The following is a 17,119-nucleotide window of genomic DNA, read 5'->3' as shown; positions in this document are numbered from 1 at the left end:
AGGCTATTTAAGATATTAGATATTTAATATAAATTAAATAATTAGATATTTAATATAAATTAAATAATTAGGTATTTAATATATATTTATACAGACAGTTTAAAATATGTGTTAAAGTTATCTTTTGTTACTGTAAGTTATCTAAATAAATAACTTACAGACTGATTATATTACTTAAATGTGTTCAATATTTTTACACATTCCTTGCTTTTATATTTTAATTTACCAATTTGTATTCAACCAATTTTTTTTTTTTTTTTTTTGTAATAAATAGTTCGACTTATTTAAACAGACTACATTTAAACGCCCTTTGGAATTTGATCTATCTCACTTTAATTTGTTAATGAGCAAAAAGGAAAAATTTCGTATTAAGTATTCAAAACGGCTATTTTACTTACCATGTGAATAAACAGGCGTGAAGGTTCGGAGGGCTTGTTATTGACTCAGGAGTCACTCTTGTCTCAGTCTATATTTAAATATTAATGACTTTTCTCATGAGACCTCTTTTTCCTTCGAAACTGAGCTTCAGTCCGAGAAAAAGAAATTAAACAATTGCATATACTAATTATCGTCCTTATAACAGAAAAATATAAATAAATATGTGTAAATAAATTATATAAATTTGAAAATTCTAAATTTTTACTAATTTTTCTTTTAATTTTCTGATAGAATTAAGAGGTTTTTGTGATGCCTTATATAAATAAGAGAAAATTTCTATCAACATTCAATCTTTTATTCGATAGAAAATGAAGTTTGAATTTTTTAAAAACATGCTTCGAAAATAATCAACTTTGTCAACTAATTAATAATAATACACATTGATATTTCACTCTTAATCTGAATGTTTATGTTTTAATTTCTGAATTATTTTTACTGCGATTATTTAATAACAAAACAAAGACAACGCAGCCGGTAGGATTCGAACCTACGCGGGGAGACCCCAATGGATTTCGAGTCCATCGCCTTAACCACTCGGCCACGACTGCTTGCTCGATAATCTGAATAATAAAAATGAATATTCAAATCGACTACCTTACTTTCCAGGTGAATAAATATCTCAGATTTATAACTGTCACGTGAGAGGAGAACTAACTTAAAAACATTGAAGGGTAAACTTATCTAAATTCTTCCTGTTTATTATTTGAAAATTATAAAAATCTTGTAACTGTGCCTTTGTTCTTTCTTTTTTTTTCCACCTCTCTAAAACAAATTCTATGTATTATCCATGTAATCCATCCATATGAGTATCAAAAGGGGTAATAACAGATCTTTTACTCCACGTGGAAAGACTGCAAAACAATTGTATTTAGTTCAGATTATTTAACAATAATATTCAGATTATGAAACAATAATATTTAAAATATTGGGGAACTAAAAGCTAAGATTCAACTTTTTAAAAATAATTCTTTAATTATTTTTATCTGGTAAATTTAATGTGTCTAAAGTGTGATTTTGATGGAAAAGTAATATATTTTACATGAAGAATTATTAAATTATCAAAGGTTCATTTTTAAAAAAATATGAAAACAATTAAGCGTTTTTAATTGTTTCATGGCAATTTCTGAAATCAGAAGTAGTTATATTAATATTCCGTTTAAAGAAACTCGTAGGCTGTTGCAGCATAAATCTCATAATTTTGAACCGTGGTTAGAGATGACGACAATCCGACCTCCGGATTCCAAACTTTCGCCCCATACCAACAAGAGAACTATCAAGCCCTGACTCTAATTTAATATTAAATAGGTCCAAATACTCGGACTTATCTTTGATAGAATTCGATACCGAATCTGGTCACACAGTCTAGCTTCTCAAACAAGATAGCGAGCTCTTTGTCGGTAAATGCGACTTCGTTGTCATGAGTTTGAAACTCGATTCTGCTAAAGACCTAACTATATAGCTAAACCTGATATGCGTTAATTTCATTAGGATAAACTGTCAAATCACTGGTGAGGCACGGAAGTTTGGAAGAAGGCGTTCAAGGACATTTCGTCATCTGATCGCGATTCAGAAAGGTCAAACTCGTCTCTAAACAGGTATAGATTAAATACACGAAGTTAATAAAAATATGAAGGTCAAAATAAATTTATGTTTTGCTGAAGAGGCTCTAAGACTCAATTAAGTCAGAAAAATATTCTTAGAATTATACCCAATGCCTATGCGGACAAAATAAACCAAAACAAGTTAGATTAATGGCGTATTGTATACGGATTTCCTACTAAAATTGTAGATCTGCATCCAAATATTAGACAAAAGCAATCATCTTTTGATAAGTATTTTTTCTTTTTTCACTATATTGTGAAACCAACGAACCTCATTTTCTTAGGAATGTAGTATTTTACATAATGAAATAATCTGGAAAATTCTATTTATAGTTTAAAAAATTGCAAATTGCAATGTTCAACTACTTCTGATGGTGTCACACAATAGGGCCAAAAAAAATGTTGCATACTACTGTGAAAAATATGGTTCTTTTTCTGATAACTGTATTTCTAAATAAAATGTATTACATAGAACATTTTCAAGATTTTTTTTCTTTGCATTACTTTATCTTATATAATATACAATTTTATCAGCAGTAAAATCATCTTAAAGGAATTTATTTATTTCGTAATAAAATAGATTCAATTCATTTCCTTTTTCTGAGCTGATGATATATTTTTCTAAATATGCGTTTACGAGTTATTGATTTTTAAATTTGCTCTAGACGTTTAAATCATCCTGCACAATTTATTTTTCTTTGTTTCTATATCAGTTGCGCAGTAACCGGGGAAAGTAAAGGAGTATAGATATTCGTGGCGGCAGTCATGGAAATAAAACATTTACTAAGCCTATAATGAAAATTGTGGGCGAAATAATCAAATAATGCCCCCCGGGGGGTACTTACTTTCTCTACGTCAGTGCACTACTTATTAAAAGTAATAACTATAAATAGATTGAATGCACGTGTTATTATGGCAAGAATTAGAACTAGATAGGAAAAAAATTGCAAAAAGAATCGAAAAATAGTTCAGTGATCGAATTGTCATTATAATAATGCATTTACTTTTTCATCATATTAATTCAACAAATACTTTTTTTTAAGCATTAAAAAAATGAATTTCGGAAAAAAATTTCTAAATTATTTCCATTAAACTGGAAATAATTTAGTAGAAAATTGTGGATAACCGTTGCAAAGAGACTGAGGTTAACCGTCTGAGAAAGAGATGATTTTAAACCCTTTTTAACATTTTTTTCTAGATAATTGTCGAGTCCATTAGGTAACGTAATTCTTAAACACTTTGAATTTTAGCCTAGATTTATAAATAGAGAATTTTTGTGGATCTACAGGCATGCGTCGGGAATCTTTTCAAAGTTTTATTTTCAAATATAAGATAATAAATGTTAAGATAAAACATTTTTTTCTTGCTGAATTAATTGGAGGCTTATCAATTTTACATTTCTTCATTACGTAGCATTTTCATAAACCACTTTAATAAACCAAACCGAATGACAATCACAGTTGCATTAACCTTTTCTAGGGCCGTGAGAAGTATGCTTCCCACCAAATTTATCAATCTTTGCATGAAATTATGTAGGTTGGCAAAGTTCTGACACATTTTTTTAGTAAGTCAGAAACTTAGATGCTTCAGTTCTTTATCTCGGACAAAATGATGTATCTTGATTTGTTACTTAATTATTAATTAACCAAATTAATTAATTAATCAAATTAAATTTATCTAATAAGCTAAATGAATCCCTTTTCTTATTCTAAATTCAAGCTTAAAAATATTTTAACATAATATGACTAGAAAAAAATGGCCTTTAAAGGGTAAAAAACAGTTTTCTAAGAAAACTCTTTTAATGATTTTTTTAATTGAACTATGCGAAAGAATGAATCATTGTTTATTTTTTCCCAAGGTTTTGATCTTAAAAAAAATAATTCACCAATTCACGAAGTACAAATCTTCATTGGCAGAATTTTCTTGAACGACATCATTTTCTAACATCACATTCAAATCAGTATAACACCACTAGAATTATTATTTGCCGCATCAACATATCTTTTATAACAGCGAAGAAAAATGAACCGCAGCCGGTAGGATTCGAACCTACGCGGGGAAACCCCAATGGATTTCGAGTCCATCGCCTTAACCACTCGGCCACGACTGCTCGTCCTCATACGTAAGATAAATAACTCAATATCATTGTTTCCGAGAATGATTAGGCAAAAAAGATTTTACCCAATTGCACGAGTCAGCTGCATAAACACGTGAATAAATAAAACAAACGAATGAGGAAGATGACGCAAAACTTCAGTCGGTTATTAATAGGTTTGTTAATTGAGAGTGCATACAACATAACTATGCGATCTTCATTGCATTTTATTTTATTAAAATTAATAAGCGAAAATAAATAAATGCATTGGTAATAAAATAATGAAAATAAATAAACGTTGAGCATATTATTTTTCTCTGATTACGAATCGTTGATACGAAATAACAGTAAAAGATAATATTATAAAGCTTTCACAGTGCATTGATTTGCTCTGAAATACTTTTTTTTTTCATCGCCGTTCATAAATGTAGGCAGAGAATCAAAAGTTAATGAATTGCCGTCGATATGGGAAAAAATGTTATATTATGTTCAATTCCATGAAACCAAATTGATAATTTATATACAATGAGAATTTAAGAGCAGTTCAGATTTCAATCTGTCAAATGTGAAGACCACAAACCAAGTAATATGAAATATTTAAAGATATTTGTATTAATTAGTGATATTTCAAAAATTGATAAATATTAAACAATCATCCTGAACTGGCCTGAGCCAACTGGCGAATCTTAGAAACTAGATCGTCGCCAAGAATAAGATGGGTATTCTGATAAGTAACTAAATGACTATCCATAGCTCGAGCATGAGATCCCATGCATACGTTCCATTATCAGCGATAATTTTCATCATCACAGGTTCAGTCTCAGGGGAAGTGAGAACCGGCTTACTAAGTGAATCTACTTCCCAACCAGTTACTCTTTGTGTCTCTCCGAAGGATTAAAGTGGCATACTTAAAAATATCTCTATCCTACAAAAGTGCCTATTACCTTGAATTACTGATTCATTAACAATAAAATTGTGTACTATGATCAAAGAAAATAGCCTAAGCACAGACTCTATCTAAAGAGATAACTTCCATCTCTGAGAGGTGGATCAGTTATCCAGGCATCACTATTACTGCTGTCCCATACAAAGCCAGAACCGGCCTATTGAATCGGTCCGCAATTCATCCTCACCTCTGAGCCTCCTCTGACTAGATTCGAAGAAATAAGCATACGGGGAGCAATAAAAGTGTTGGCTCGTCCATGTCAAAGTGTTGCAATCAGGTGCTTTTCCAAGGATTTGCAACTGATATTTTCAATAGAACAGGTGATAAAGACGATTCCAAGATTCCTTAAATTGTTATTCGTCTGGGAAACAGTGATATAGTATGTGACTTTAAAGACAAAAAGAGATACCTTTTATATGCTCCAAACTAGAAAAGGGAGATGCATTGAAATATACTAATTAACTCATCAATATATATTCATTTAATTATTAACAATGCACTAAAATAAACTCGACTAGATATAGTCAAATATTTTAACCAAAGTTAGTTGCCATTGCATTCTTGTAGCTGTAATTGTCTCCCCAAAATTTTCTCGCATACTCTCTAATAAACTTGTCATTCCAGAGAACATCTTCCATGGCATTGGCGTACATTAGTTACAAAATATTAACATTCAGCGGGAATTCAGTATTTTTACTGAATCTATCGTATCATCTTTGGTGAGTAATTTGGCGATTAATCCCTGGTATGCGTTAATAATATCCGAAAATCCAATTTATACTTTAGACACGCTTTGTTTCAAACGATTGAAACAAAGATGCGGCACAAAACTGCAGTTATAGTCACAAAATCCTATACCTAATTTGATATATTTAAATGATTGTGTTTTTGATTTATATCGTTTGCGTGTTTTTGAAAATATTAATTTACAGAGATCAACCCCTAGTTGGATTTGGATTAAAATGGGATAGGTGGCTACATTATATATATGTTTAATCTGCGCACTGCATCTTATCTATCTTACTCTCTCGGTTTTGTACTTTTATTCGATTAGCCAAACAGACGAATTTCGTCTGAACAGCTTTTTTTTTCTCAAAATGTCATAGAAATCCGTAAATTTGGTGTAAAGACTGTAGCGGATTGGGAAGAGCGAGGATAGAACCTGGGACCTTGTGGTTCGCAGTCCAGTAACATAACCACAATACAAAAGCAATTGCTCGGGTAGCGTAGTTGTTAACTGGGTTATATGCTATTCACTACAGATTCTCCCTCCAGTGAGTCGAACGATATGGCTGTTGAGTGGTGATGTATTAGCTGTTGATTCTAATGCACCTGTATCCAGTTGAGAAGCGCCAGGCGTTATGGCGAGCGTGTGGAAGTGGTTGCTGATGCTGTTGCTGCGTCAAGCGAGTCTGACGACTTTGGTTGCGGGTAGATGGCACCACAACAGCTTGTACAAAGATTGAAGGTTCATCGTCCGAGGTCACCTATGGGGCGAATTGGTATAAGCGAGAATAGAATCTGGGGCCTTGAGGTTCGCAGTCCAGTAACATAACCACAATACAAAAGCAACTGCTCGGGTAGCGTAGTTCTTAACTGGCTTATATGCTAGTTACTACAAGATCATATACCACATTTCAACAGTCTGGATCAAAGCTTTTTTGAGTTATCTTTGTCACAGACAGACATTTTCCAAAAATGTGTTTTTTGAACTCAGGGAGATCTAAAACGTGTGGATTCGTCAAAATCTCGAGCCCGAATTTTTTGAAGATTATGATACTTTCTTTACATTACGTGTACGAGAAAGTCAAAAAACAGCCAACTTCAGGAGCAAACGTAGATATCTGTATGTTACGATGAACCAATAATCTTTCTTTACTACCATCTAATCCATCCAATCCATTAAAGAATTTAATTAAATTACTTTTTACAATTGGAAGTATTATCACTGCCAATAAGTCATTCAGATAATATTAATCTTTTTCGCAATTCTTACCTAATTATGTTACTCCAATTAAAATCGCCTGCTTACGAATTCAGGACAGAAAATAAAACTAAAAACATCTGCTCGAGCTTTTTCAATCTTTTGTTTATTTCACACTTTTTTCATTTTAATATTATCTTATCTTTCTAATGGAATTCTTCTGATTTGTTGTTCTTTTCGTGGATTTCTGTGATTATTCGATAAGTCTGTGAGTGTTCAATAATCTGATGTCTGATGATTGAGATAATCATAAATATTATGATCACAGATATTATGAGGGATATTGCATTTGTGAATTTAATGTCTACATTTCGAAATGTGTATGGCACCGACAGAGCAACGTTTGCATCACTGTAAAAGCTCCGCTTTTTTTTTTTTTTTTTAAATGAAAATCTTTCCCTGCTCCAATGAAGAATTAGTTGAATCGTGTTAGGAAATTTCGGCATTAAGGTTCTAAATTCCAAATTATTTTGTTTCCCGTACTTTATTGAAAAATGATGCAATGCATTTTGGACCTGCTTTTGTGCGTCATTGGTATGAATAAATCACTTCACGTGACATTAAACATTTAACTATTTAATCGGTATCGTATCTGACATTTATTTAACCTGGCAACTGTAGCTAATATACAAATTTTAGAATTAAGACATGAAATAAATACGTGTCGTTGTGTTTGTAAGATGTTTTGGTTCGGTATTGGTCTCAGGTCCTATAATGACCGTTTCTGTATTTATAAGTTTTCCCCGCCATATCTGTAAATAGTTCATCATGTGCTCAATTCTATATCCTCATAATAAATTGTATTTAAATTAATCTTTTCCTTTTGTCGGACCCAATCCTTGGAGACTTTTTATTTGTCATCATTTCCACTGAAATACTCTAATATCAAACGGCTGAATTCCCAGCCGTTTTATAAAATATCATTGGAACAAATCGAATAAGTGTATTTATTCTGTAAAATTTCTTCTTAAAAAAACTGTCAGTCTCCAATAGTGAAGAAATAACTAAGTCGCTGCTAGCAAACCCTAAGTGTATTGACTCGGAACTCTACTTTCATTTTGGAATCAGTATATTTTTGCACAACACAAGACCGAGAATTTCGTGAGGCTACTTATATAATGATGATAGAAACTTATCAGAGTATTTAAAGATAAAGTAGACTAAAATTGATCAAATGATCCGTACAGCAAAGAGATAAAATAACGTGACGTAAAAATTCTTTCCTTAAAGCAAAACACAACATATTCTACTTAAATCAAAATCTGGATGGTCAGATTCCAAGCTGGAATAATGCCGGGTTTACACTTGGTCAGTTATAAGAAGACAAGTACGCAGCGCATGCGCAGAAAGGGACTGATTTATGTTTGCCACAATTTCATAAGATAGATTCAGGCATCCTATGCTTGGCTATAAATTGTCATTTTGGCGTCTCTGAATTTTTCTTTTTCACTGCGTATCATGTGCAAAAAATGTCGGAATTAATCTATAATAAGTGATCAATTTGTTAATGCCAAAAAACCCACCAAATTCTACAAAAGCGTGCGCAGTAAGAAAAAATATAATACAGCGGCTTGTAGTTGCCCCGTTGGGACAATTACTTGCCATCGACCGAACAGCATTTTTCAGCCTTTCTGCGCATGTGCTGCATACTTGCCATCTTACCACAGGCCGAGTGTAAACCCGGCATAAAATGCAAGCATACTATAAAATGAAAACAAACAGGAAGTATAAAACTTAATAAGAGTGACAACACTTAGGATATTTTTTTGAAGTTAAAATTTCTGCCAATGCTAAAGGTCATTATTTCAGAATTCAAAAGAAATTCTACAATTGCGACCCATAAAGGCTCAAAAAGAAATATTCTTAGATACAACAATTGTGATCAATATATCACATACTTTTAATAAAAATGCTGGGCAACTGTAACTGTTTCACAGTATTGATGGTCAGCTATCTTGATTGGTGACTTCATAATGTTGGCATCCTTGGCGAAATAAGGGGCACACTTAACTAGGATTTTACCGATGTGTGTAAGAAAAACATCTTATTCACTGACACTTTTGCTATGTTATATGAAATTTTAAATTTTTTTAAAACTTTTTACTCTCTTCTTCCACGGGAGTCAACGTATTTTCATATATTTAGTTACCTTTGATGAAACTTTGTAATTGGAAGTATACGTTTAAAGGCATGAATTAAGGAAATAAAAGCTTGTTCCACTATTTTAGGAAATCTTTTAAGTATTTATATATGTTCCATATCTCCTCTAAACAACTTGGCTGAAATCAAATTGAGCATTTATTTTATTTAAGACAAGACAAAGAATATTATTAACTTTCAAAAGTTCAAAAGTTAATTGAGTATTCTATTGATTAAAATTTAACCGACATTTTTCAATTTTTTTAAAACCTTTTTATAGCAAATTATTCCAAAAAGATATATTTTAGTACCTAAAAATTCAAAATTTTACCTTTTCTACTATGTCAATTTCGTTCCAATGTAATTTAATTTTAATTCTTTAAATAATTTTTCCAAATGCAGCAAAAAATTGAAAAATTGGAGCTATTCCATATGTAGTTTTTAATATTTCTGTTTACTTTTTTAAACATTTGTTGACGTCATTTTTATTGGTTTTAAAAGACAATTTGTGCCACATTTGAATAGTATTTTTCATTGTTGAAGAACAAGAATGCAAAGATTTGTTGCCAGAACATATTAGCAGAATTCTGGAAGAAGACTAAAAAAGAAAACTTAAAAACAGACAATAAAACAATTTTTATTAGGAACAATTTTTGATTTAATTTATTGATATCAAGTTCACGCGTCTTCTAAACTTCGTGATATTATAATTTCAATTTTTTATTAACTGCAAACTTTTTTTATTCTTCAACAATGGTAGAAAATCGTGCGACTAAATATTTGATGAAAATTATTTGAATTTCAGGATAGGAATGTAATCTGTTGTTGGAAATTAAGCAAATATGTATAATTACCAAAATTCAGAGGAAAGTTGCACGACTATTAAACTGGTTTCATCCAAAATATTTTTGTTTTAATTTTGAAATCAATTTTTTCTGATGTAATATTTTGGAAGTTATCACAGAAAAATACCAAACATTTTCTTAATTTTTAACTAATAAAATTTTGAAAAAAAATCGCTGAAAATGCATATTTCCTCTTACCAATTATGTGCCCATTTTCGTAGCTGTCGATGGAATGTTCTGATCTGTAGATCGCCAAACACACAAATACGCACACACACACATATCTTTATTATTAGTATAAACAGTATTAAGTGACTAAATTGTTATGCTATAACGTTTCAAGACGAAGGCTCAAATATTTAGTTTTTTTATTTATACTGGTCAAAGATAATTAATATATTATCAGTTCTAGTTAATAAAATCTATATATAGGGATTGCAATACCGGTATTTTGATCCATTTGTACAATTTTGTAATATTGGTATGCACAAGTTTAAATACTGTTTTTTCGGTATTTACTAGAAATTTTTAAAATTTCACTACTATATGTTCAGGCATCGCCAACATAGCAAAATAGTATACGTTTTTGTTTTTATGTCTCCCTAAGGGGTGAAATTAATTAGACTGTGAATACAAAGTTGCATCGTACAATCAAGAGAAGTGATAAAATGCTGTTTGACAACGGAGTGTAAAATGCGTTAGGATAGGTTTAATTCGGCAAAATAGGGATGAGAGGAAAGATGAAAGGAGGAGATGTTTGAGATGAAAGGGAAAGGAAAGATGAAAGGAGGAGATGTCGGAGAGATTCTAATTTATTAACAGCTAATGCAACAATAAATTCCATGTTGCAGTCACTGAAAGAGCAGCATACATCACTATCTGAAGAATTATATATTACATTGAAAAATCGCACAGAAAAAAGGCATACCGAAATAGAAAATGTCTTACGGTATTTAATAATTATAATGATTTTAAAAATGAAAATGAAAAAGAAGAAAAAAAATAACCAATTGAAATCTGATGAAGTTTAGAGTAAATTTTCTTAAAATTTTTTACCCACAAACCTATCCACATTCAGAAGAATTCGGTTCAATTATCGAAGTGATGATGACACTAATGTCGATAGTGAAAAGGAATTGTCTCTTGAACAAAAATCAGAATAAGCGATAAATAAAAAAATTTCAACAAACCAAAATACAATATAGAAATCACTATATCCAAAACCATCCGACGAGAAATCGATTTATTTGAAGATGATGGATTTAGAGGTAAGTACTTGGAAAAAGTATATCGCGCATTGCTAACAGTACACCAACTAGCGTAGATGCCGAAAGAGCGTTTTCGACACCTGGTAATTTTTGCACAAAATTACATTCCAGGCTTAATGACAGTACAACTGATGCATTATGCTTTTTAAGATCACATTTCAAAAATTTATAATAGTACCACAGATTGAATAGTGATATTTCCACTTTTTTGTGATTTAAATAAATAAGATGTTCCTTTACTTGTTTTGTGATTCTTTATATACTGTTATCATTTATAAGTTACAAATTATTTTTTGTGATATTTACACTCTCTAATAAAACTGGCAAATAAAACAAAGAAACACCTGTTTTTTCTTTCTTTTTCTAAAATTTCTACTACCGGTATTAAAACCGGTATCCCGGTATTAAGATCTAAAAAATACCGAATACCGATATTGCAATCCCTAAACATATAAAGATATGCTTCAGATGATCTCATTTTTACTCGGAATATTGGATTTTCCTAGTTGTTAAACTATTTATATGAAATTCATTTATTTAAGATTTCATCTTGTTTATTCAGATAATAGAATCGATCTACTGCACCAACTAATTAAAATGTATGCATACTTTGAAAAAATGGAGGTAAAAATACTAGTTCAGAATTAATGTTCAAATAAAGCAATTATATATTTTAGTTTGCATGATAACGAAAACCTTTTATTTTCATTATAATAATAACAACTCTATAAAACCAAATAAAAACAATAAATAAAAACACAATTAAATTTTAAAAATCAATTAAAATTAGCAAAAAACTAATAAATTGGTATTATTAACTGCTTGACCTATGAATTTATTTAACTTCTTAATTAGATGACACACCGTATTTAGGACTTTTATTATAGTAATTTCTATGATGATATGCATTGTATTTGAAATATTGAATTGTTACCAAGCGATTATTTTTGCAATTTAAATTACTTAACATTTTCACTTAATTGCAGATTTAAAACTAAAAAATTTAATTTCGATGCACGTGTCATTGTCATTGTACGATGCACATTCATTGTATGCGAAGGGGTTAAAAAAACAATTCTTTTGATTTTCAAGACAACTTTAAAATTTTTTTTTTTTTTTTTTTTTTTTTTTTTTTTTTTTTTTTTTTTTTTTTTAATATTTTCGGGCAAATACCGCTGAAAAGCATCAGAAACCTGCTTAATTTTTAATTAACTTATTTCAGTTTCAATTTTGGACTTCAAGAAGAATTAACCCCTTAATTGGGCATTTTTCTTTATAATCTAATTAGATGGTGTTTTGTGTTTTGGAAAAGCATCATATACACGTTCGAGAGCCCTTGAATTACTAGAGACGTATGTGGATTGAATTTAATTTTTGTACTGAATTATAATGGATGGGGAATGAAATTGAACAATAGTTGAAAAATACTGCTATTTAAAGAATGAAGAATTCACTTGCACGATAATTAAAAGCTTTTTTTTTTTTTTGTAATCATCGTGTGATTTTTTTTACGATATCAAAAATTAGAATAACTTTTTAAACAAAATATTAGTTTTTTTTCCCAGGATATTTGGGGGTAATATTAGTCTTGAATTCCAAATCGTAAAATGAAAGTTTCGAACGTTAGAAGTGACTTTTCATAACTTCAAAACAAGAAATATTCTCATTTTGGAATTGAATAAAAAAAAAAAAATTTATTCGGTGTTGTGAAGAGAACTGAGAAGTTCGTTATGAATAGAATTTCAAGTTAAAACAGAGAATGCTATCCAAATTTAAAAAGTGTGTTAAAAATAATTACATAACACTAATTATAAAATCCAGTTTCATTCCTAATATCATCACATTCAATTAATTTCATTCCTAATATCACCTCTAATTTCATTTTTAATATCGCCTTTGATTAATTTCATTCTTAATATAATCCTTAATTTTTTGTTACATTATTATCTGTATCAGTCTTTTAATGATAAACTACGGTGATTAAAAAATACTCAAAATAATGTCATAATTTGAAAAGGTATCTATTTATTGTTCAAAATGCTATTTTTAGAATCGCATCAAAGTCTCTAAAGTAACTCGAGAAGAGACGTGGTGAAACCCTAAATGATGTTTTAAATTTCTTGACGGGAACCAAATGATGTAGGAATTTATTCAATATTTTATTTTGATCAGACCAAGCACTAATTCTGTGATCTTATCTATATCTTGATCAATAATCGAAGTGGATGGTGTACCAGATCGCCGATCATCTATGTCGGATTCTCTACCACCTTTTACACCAATAAAATAGTATTGTTTTTAGTTAATATTTATCCTTAAAAACTTTTTGTAACATTTGAAATGTTTTTATAGTAGAAATTTTACTGCGAAAACATACTTTAAGCCATGTGTTTTTCTCTATAACATTCGCCATTTGAGTAAATATCAACACATTTAAAATTCATATCTCATTAAAAACAAATTTATCTTCAGACGATAAAATAAAATTGGTTCTTGTCTGCTGTGAATTGTTTACGGAAATTGTAAGAATGCTTCATAAGTTTTGCAGACGATAATATTAAAAAGGTATTCTTAATTAAACATTCCGGATAATTTTTTATCATAATATTATTTGTTTCAAATAAGTTTAAGAAAAACAATAAGCATATATTCAACAAACCTAGAATTCTAGCTATATTAGAATCACAGTCAACTTCACAAACCAAAGAATCAATTAAAAATACATTTTCGAAGATTTAAAGTCAATAAATGGCTTCAAATTCATAATTTGAGAATTTTGCAGAAAACTTATAATTAAAATTGATGTCTTTCATTCAGAGTATATGATGAATTCAAATATTAAATAACTAAAGAATTTAGTCCATCTTTCTACTTATCAAGAATGGGAAGCACTGCTTTAAAAACCACAGAGCAGTTCACTGTACTCTAAAAACCGCAGAGCGGTGCAATCAGACATAAAACAAACTTGGAACATATTTAAATAATAGAATTTATAAAAATAAAAAAGCATTTAATAAAAGAACTTTTACAAATATAATAAACTTAAGAACTCGTATTTAAATATTCAAAAACATCATAATACAGTTGAATTCAAGTTTGTAAGATTTAGAAGAATTGTAAGAATTAAGTATGCAAAAAAATATTAGAAAATTTTTTTTAATATAATTTTAAATAAAAATACAGGAAATAATTTAAAAATGGCTACTTGTCTTATAAAAGATATCCAAGGCATCAGAATAATGAGGTAACATTGTAAAATATTACCTGGGAAACATTCATTTCTTACAAATGAAGTAATTTGTCTAAAATCTCCGGGATTTCATCTTTCAGTCTAGTTCCATCATATTCATAATTCAACAGTATTTCTCCAACGATTTTTCAAAACAAATCTTGTGAATAATAATAAATGATTTTGGCATCTTTTAACAAAACTTGATGAAAACTCTTGCCTCAATCTCAAGATGATATTTGCAATAGCTCAAGTCTGCTGCGTATACTTTTAATGATGGTTGCAGTGAATTTCCAAGTTTCAACAGGCAGTAGAATCAGCCATTTAACACACTCGAGATGTGAAGTTAATACAATGTATCTGGCGAAAACGAAATGTTGAGGGTATATTTGTATGATTTATGAGTTTCTAAGATGCATTCAGTCGGAAACTGGATATCGCATTCTGTACAGATATGTGACGTTTCAGAATGTGGGTTGAACTTGGGACCAAACAATTGCTCTTGATCTGAAAACTTCTTAAATCAAATATCGCACATCACTATTTCAACTCTTTTAAAAGCTTCAATTTAGTTCGCCCTTTTATCTTCATTGTCTTTATCATGTGTACTGAGATTAGAAGTCTCTTTGTTTACACAAGAAACATTTTGAATCTAATCGTTCTCAATGGGTTCTTCATTTTTGTTCTTGAGTGGAAACGAAATAAGGATGCTTTCCGTCTTCATGGATCAGCAAGAACCACCACCTTGTCCACTTCCGGGGACATATCAAAATTTGCAGCCTCACTTCTTTCTGAGCCCGTTTCTCTCTTGCTACCGTCAGAAAACAGAAACAGCGACTTCAACGTAAAAACGTAGTTTTCAGTATCTTCATCAGAGTTATCACTATCGTCTTTGGTATGTGGAAAGAAACTTTTGAATCGCCCCTTGTCGAAAACTAAGAAAAGTTATCAGCCTTTCCCTCACCACATACTGCTTACTCGATGCGTCCCCCACTCCTCTTTAGATTACATTCGGCAATTGTGCACTGAATGTATTTTTTGCAGTTTCTCTTGGCTATGTAAATATTACTTTTAATTTTATTATATAAAAACAATTCTCATGTGCTGCCCTCTCTTCGATGTATACATGTTAAATCTTGAAGCAACGTTCCTACGAGGACAACTATTGTGCGCAATAGAAGGCCACGCCTACCTCAAGAAGATCACGTGACACAATGGGACAATTGCAAATAATTGTTCCAATGAGACAATCATTTGCCATAATCCTATTATGGTCACGTGATCTTGAGTTAGGCATGGCCTTTCACCGTGCACCATAGTTGGCCACGTGTGAATGCTGCTTTATTCTTTAAATATATATGCTTATCATGTGAATTCATTTCAGATGATAAAGCAAGCCGAGCATTTTTGAAGTTGCAATCGATTAAAATATTTGACCGCGTGCTTGGTGGCTGACGCGCGTTAAATTTGTCGTGGTCACAAAGTCCTCCATGTCGAGAGTAATACCACTGGGGTACTGGATCAGGGGTGATCGTTCTCTGATTCAAGTCTAAATTACGATCTGTGAGTAAATGATATGTGTGAATGAAGTCCGCCCCGTAAAAAGGGTTGTGACGTGTGTGTAGCTAAGTCGTTCTCTTGGCCCTAGATGGCGCTACTATAGAAACAAGAGGCGCTCCCCCTCAGGCTAAAATCGGCTGTCTTCGAACAGCGGGCTTGTCCATGGCAAGTGCCATAAGAAACAACAACAACAAAATATTTGAGAAGTTTTTAAATTTTACTTATCACATTCAGAAGACTATTGCAACATTCATTCTTTGCATACTTTGTCTTGAATTTGATCCTAAAATCGTTAAATTGCTTTAAATAATTTTTGTTAATTTTATTTCTAAAAGAATGATTTTTTTTTGTCCGAGATATTTGTTCAATAAATTAATTGGAAAAAACTCAAACGAACCAAAAAATTCCAACAGGTATTGTCCATATGGAGCGAAGGAAATAACAGGTTATATTAATTAAATTAAGTTATATAAGCTTTAAAATAACACTAGGGCTATATTGAGATGGACCTCGTAATTTTGAACCTCGGTCAGATGAGGAGGACGACACCTGAACTGACGCCTCCCTCTACAAGCTTTAGCAACACACCAGTGAGAGAACAGTTGGACCCCTACCGATTTAACGTGCGCCAGACCCGCTTACATGACAGTTCTTCTGAGTAATAGGGTCTCGAACCTGGAAACCACTGATCCCGAAACGGGACCTTACCACCAGGCCACCAAGGCCCTGTTATATTAATTCAAAGGTATTATAAAAGTTTCTTAATAGGAAGTATGCAATCGAAAACTCTTGTATCTCAATTGCTTCTTCCAAGTCCCATCTTTATCATTTGAATCAACATGTACGGATTAAGAAGTAAATTTCCAAGATTGCCCTAAAGTAACTAAATTCTGTACAGAAAAAAGACCCATAGACAATCTATAAAAATATTTTTTTTAACTTAAGTGTATGAAAATTATAAACTATAGTGACTCATCTGCTTTCGAAAAATATAACAAAAAATTTCAATTATCT

General features: G+C 30.9%; 2 non-coding genes across 2 annotated transcripts; both read right to left on the bottom strand.

The window, feature by feature from the left end:
* Window positions 1-904: 904 nt before the first annotated feature.
* On the bottom strand, window positions 905-986 carry Trnas-cga (transfer RNA serine (anticodon CGA)). Its single transcript has one exon. It is a non-coding gene; the product is annotated as a tRNA-Ser (tRNA).
* A 3,081-nt stretch (window positions 987-4,067) lies between these two features.
* Window positions 4,068-4,149, bottom strand: Trnas-cga (transfer RNA serine (anticodon CGA)). The gene has a single exon. It is a non-coding gene; the product is annotated as a tRNA-Ser (tRNA).
* Window positions 4,150-17,119: the final 12,970 nt, after the last annotated feature.

This window comes from Argiope bruennichi, chromosome 7, assembly GCF_947563725.1.
Source record: "Argiope bruennichi chromosome 7, qqArgBrue1.1, whole genome shotgun sequence".
Classification (NCBI taxonomy): domain Eukaryota; kingdom Metazoa; phylum Arthropoda; class Arachnida; order Araneae; family Araneidae; genus Argiope; species Argiope bruennichi.
The sequence above is the reverse complement of the archived record's forward strand: the minus strand, read 5'-3'. Positions and strand labels throughout refer to the sequence as shown.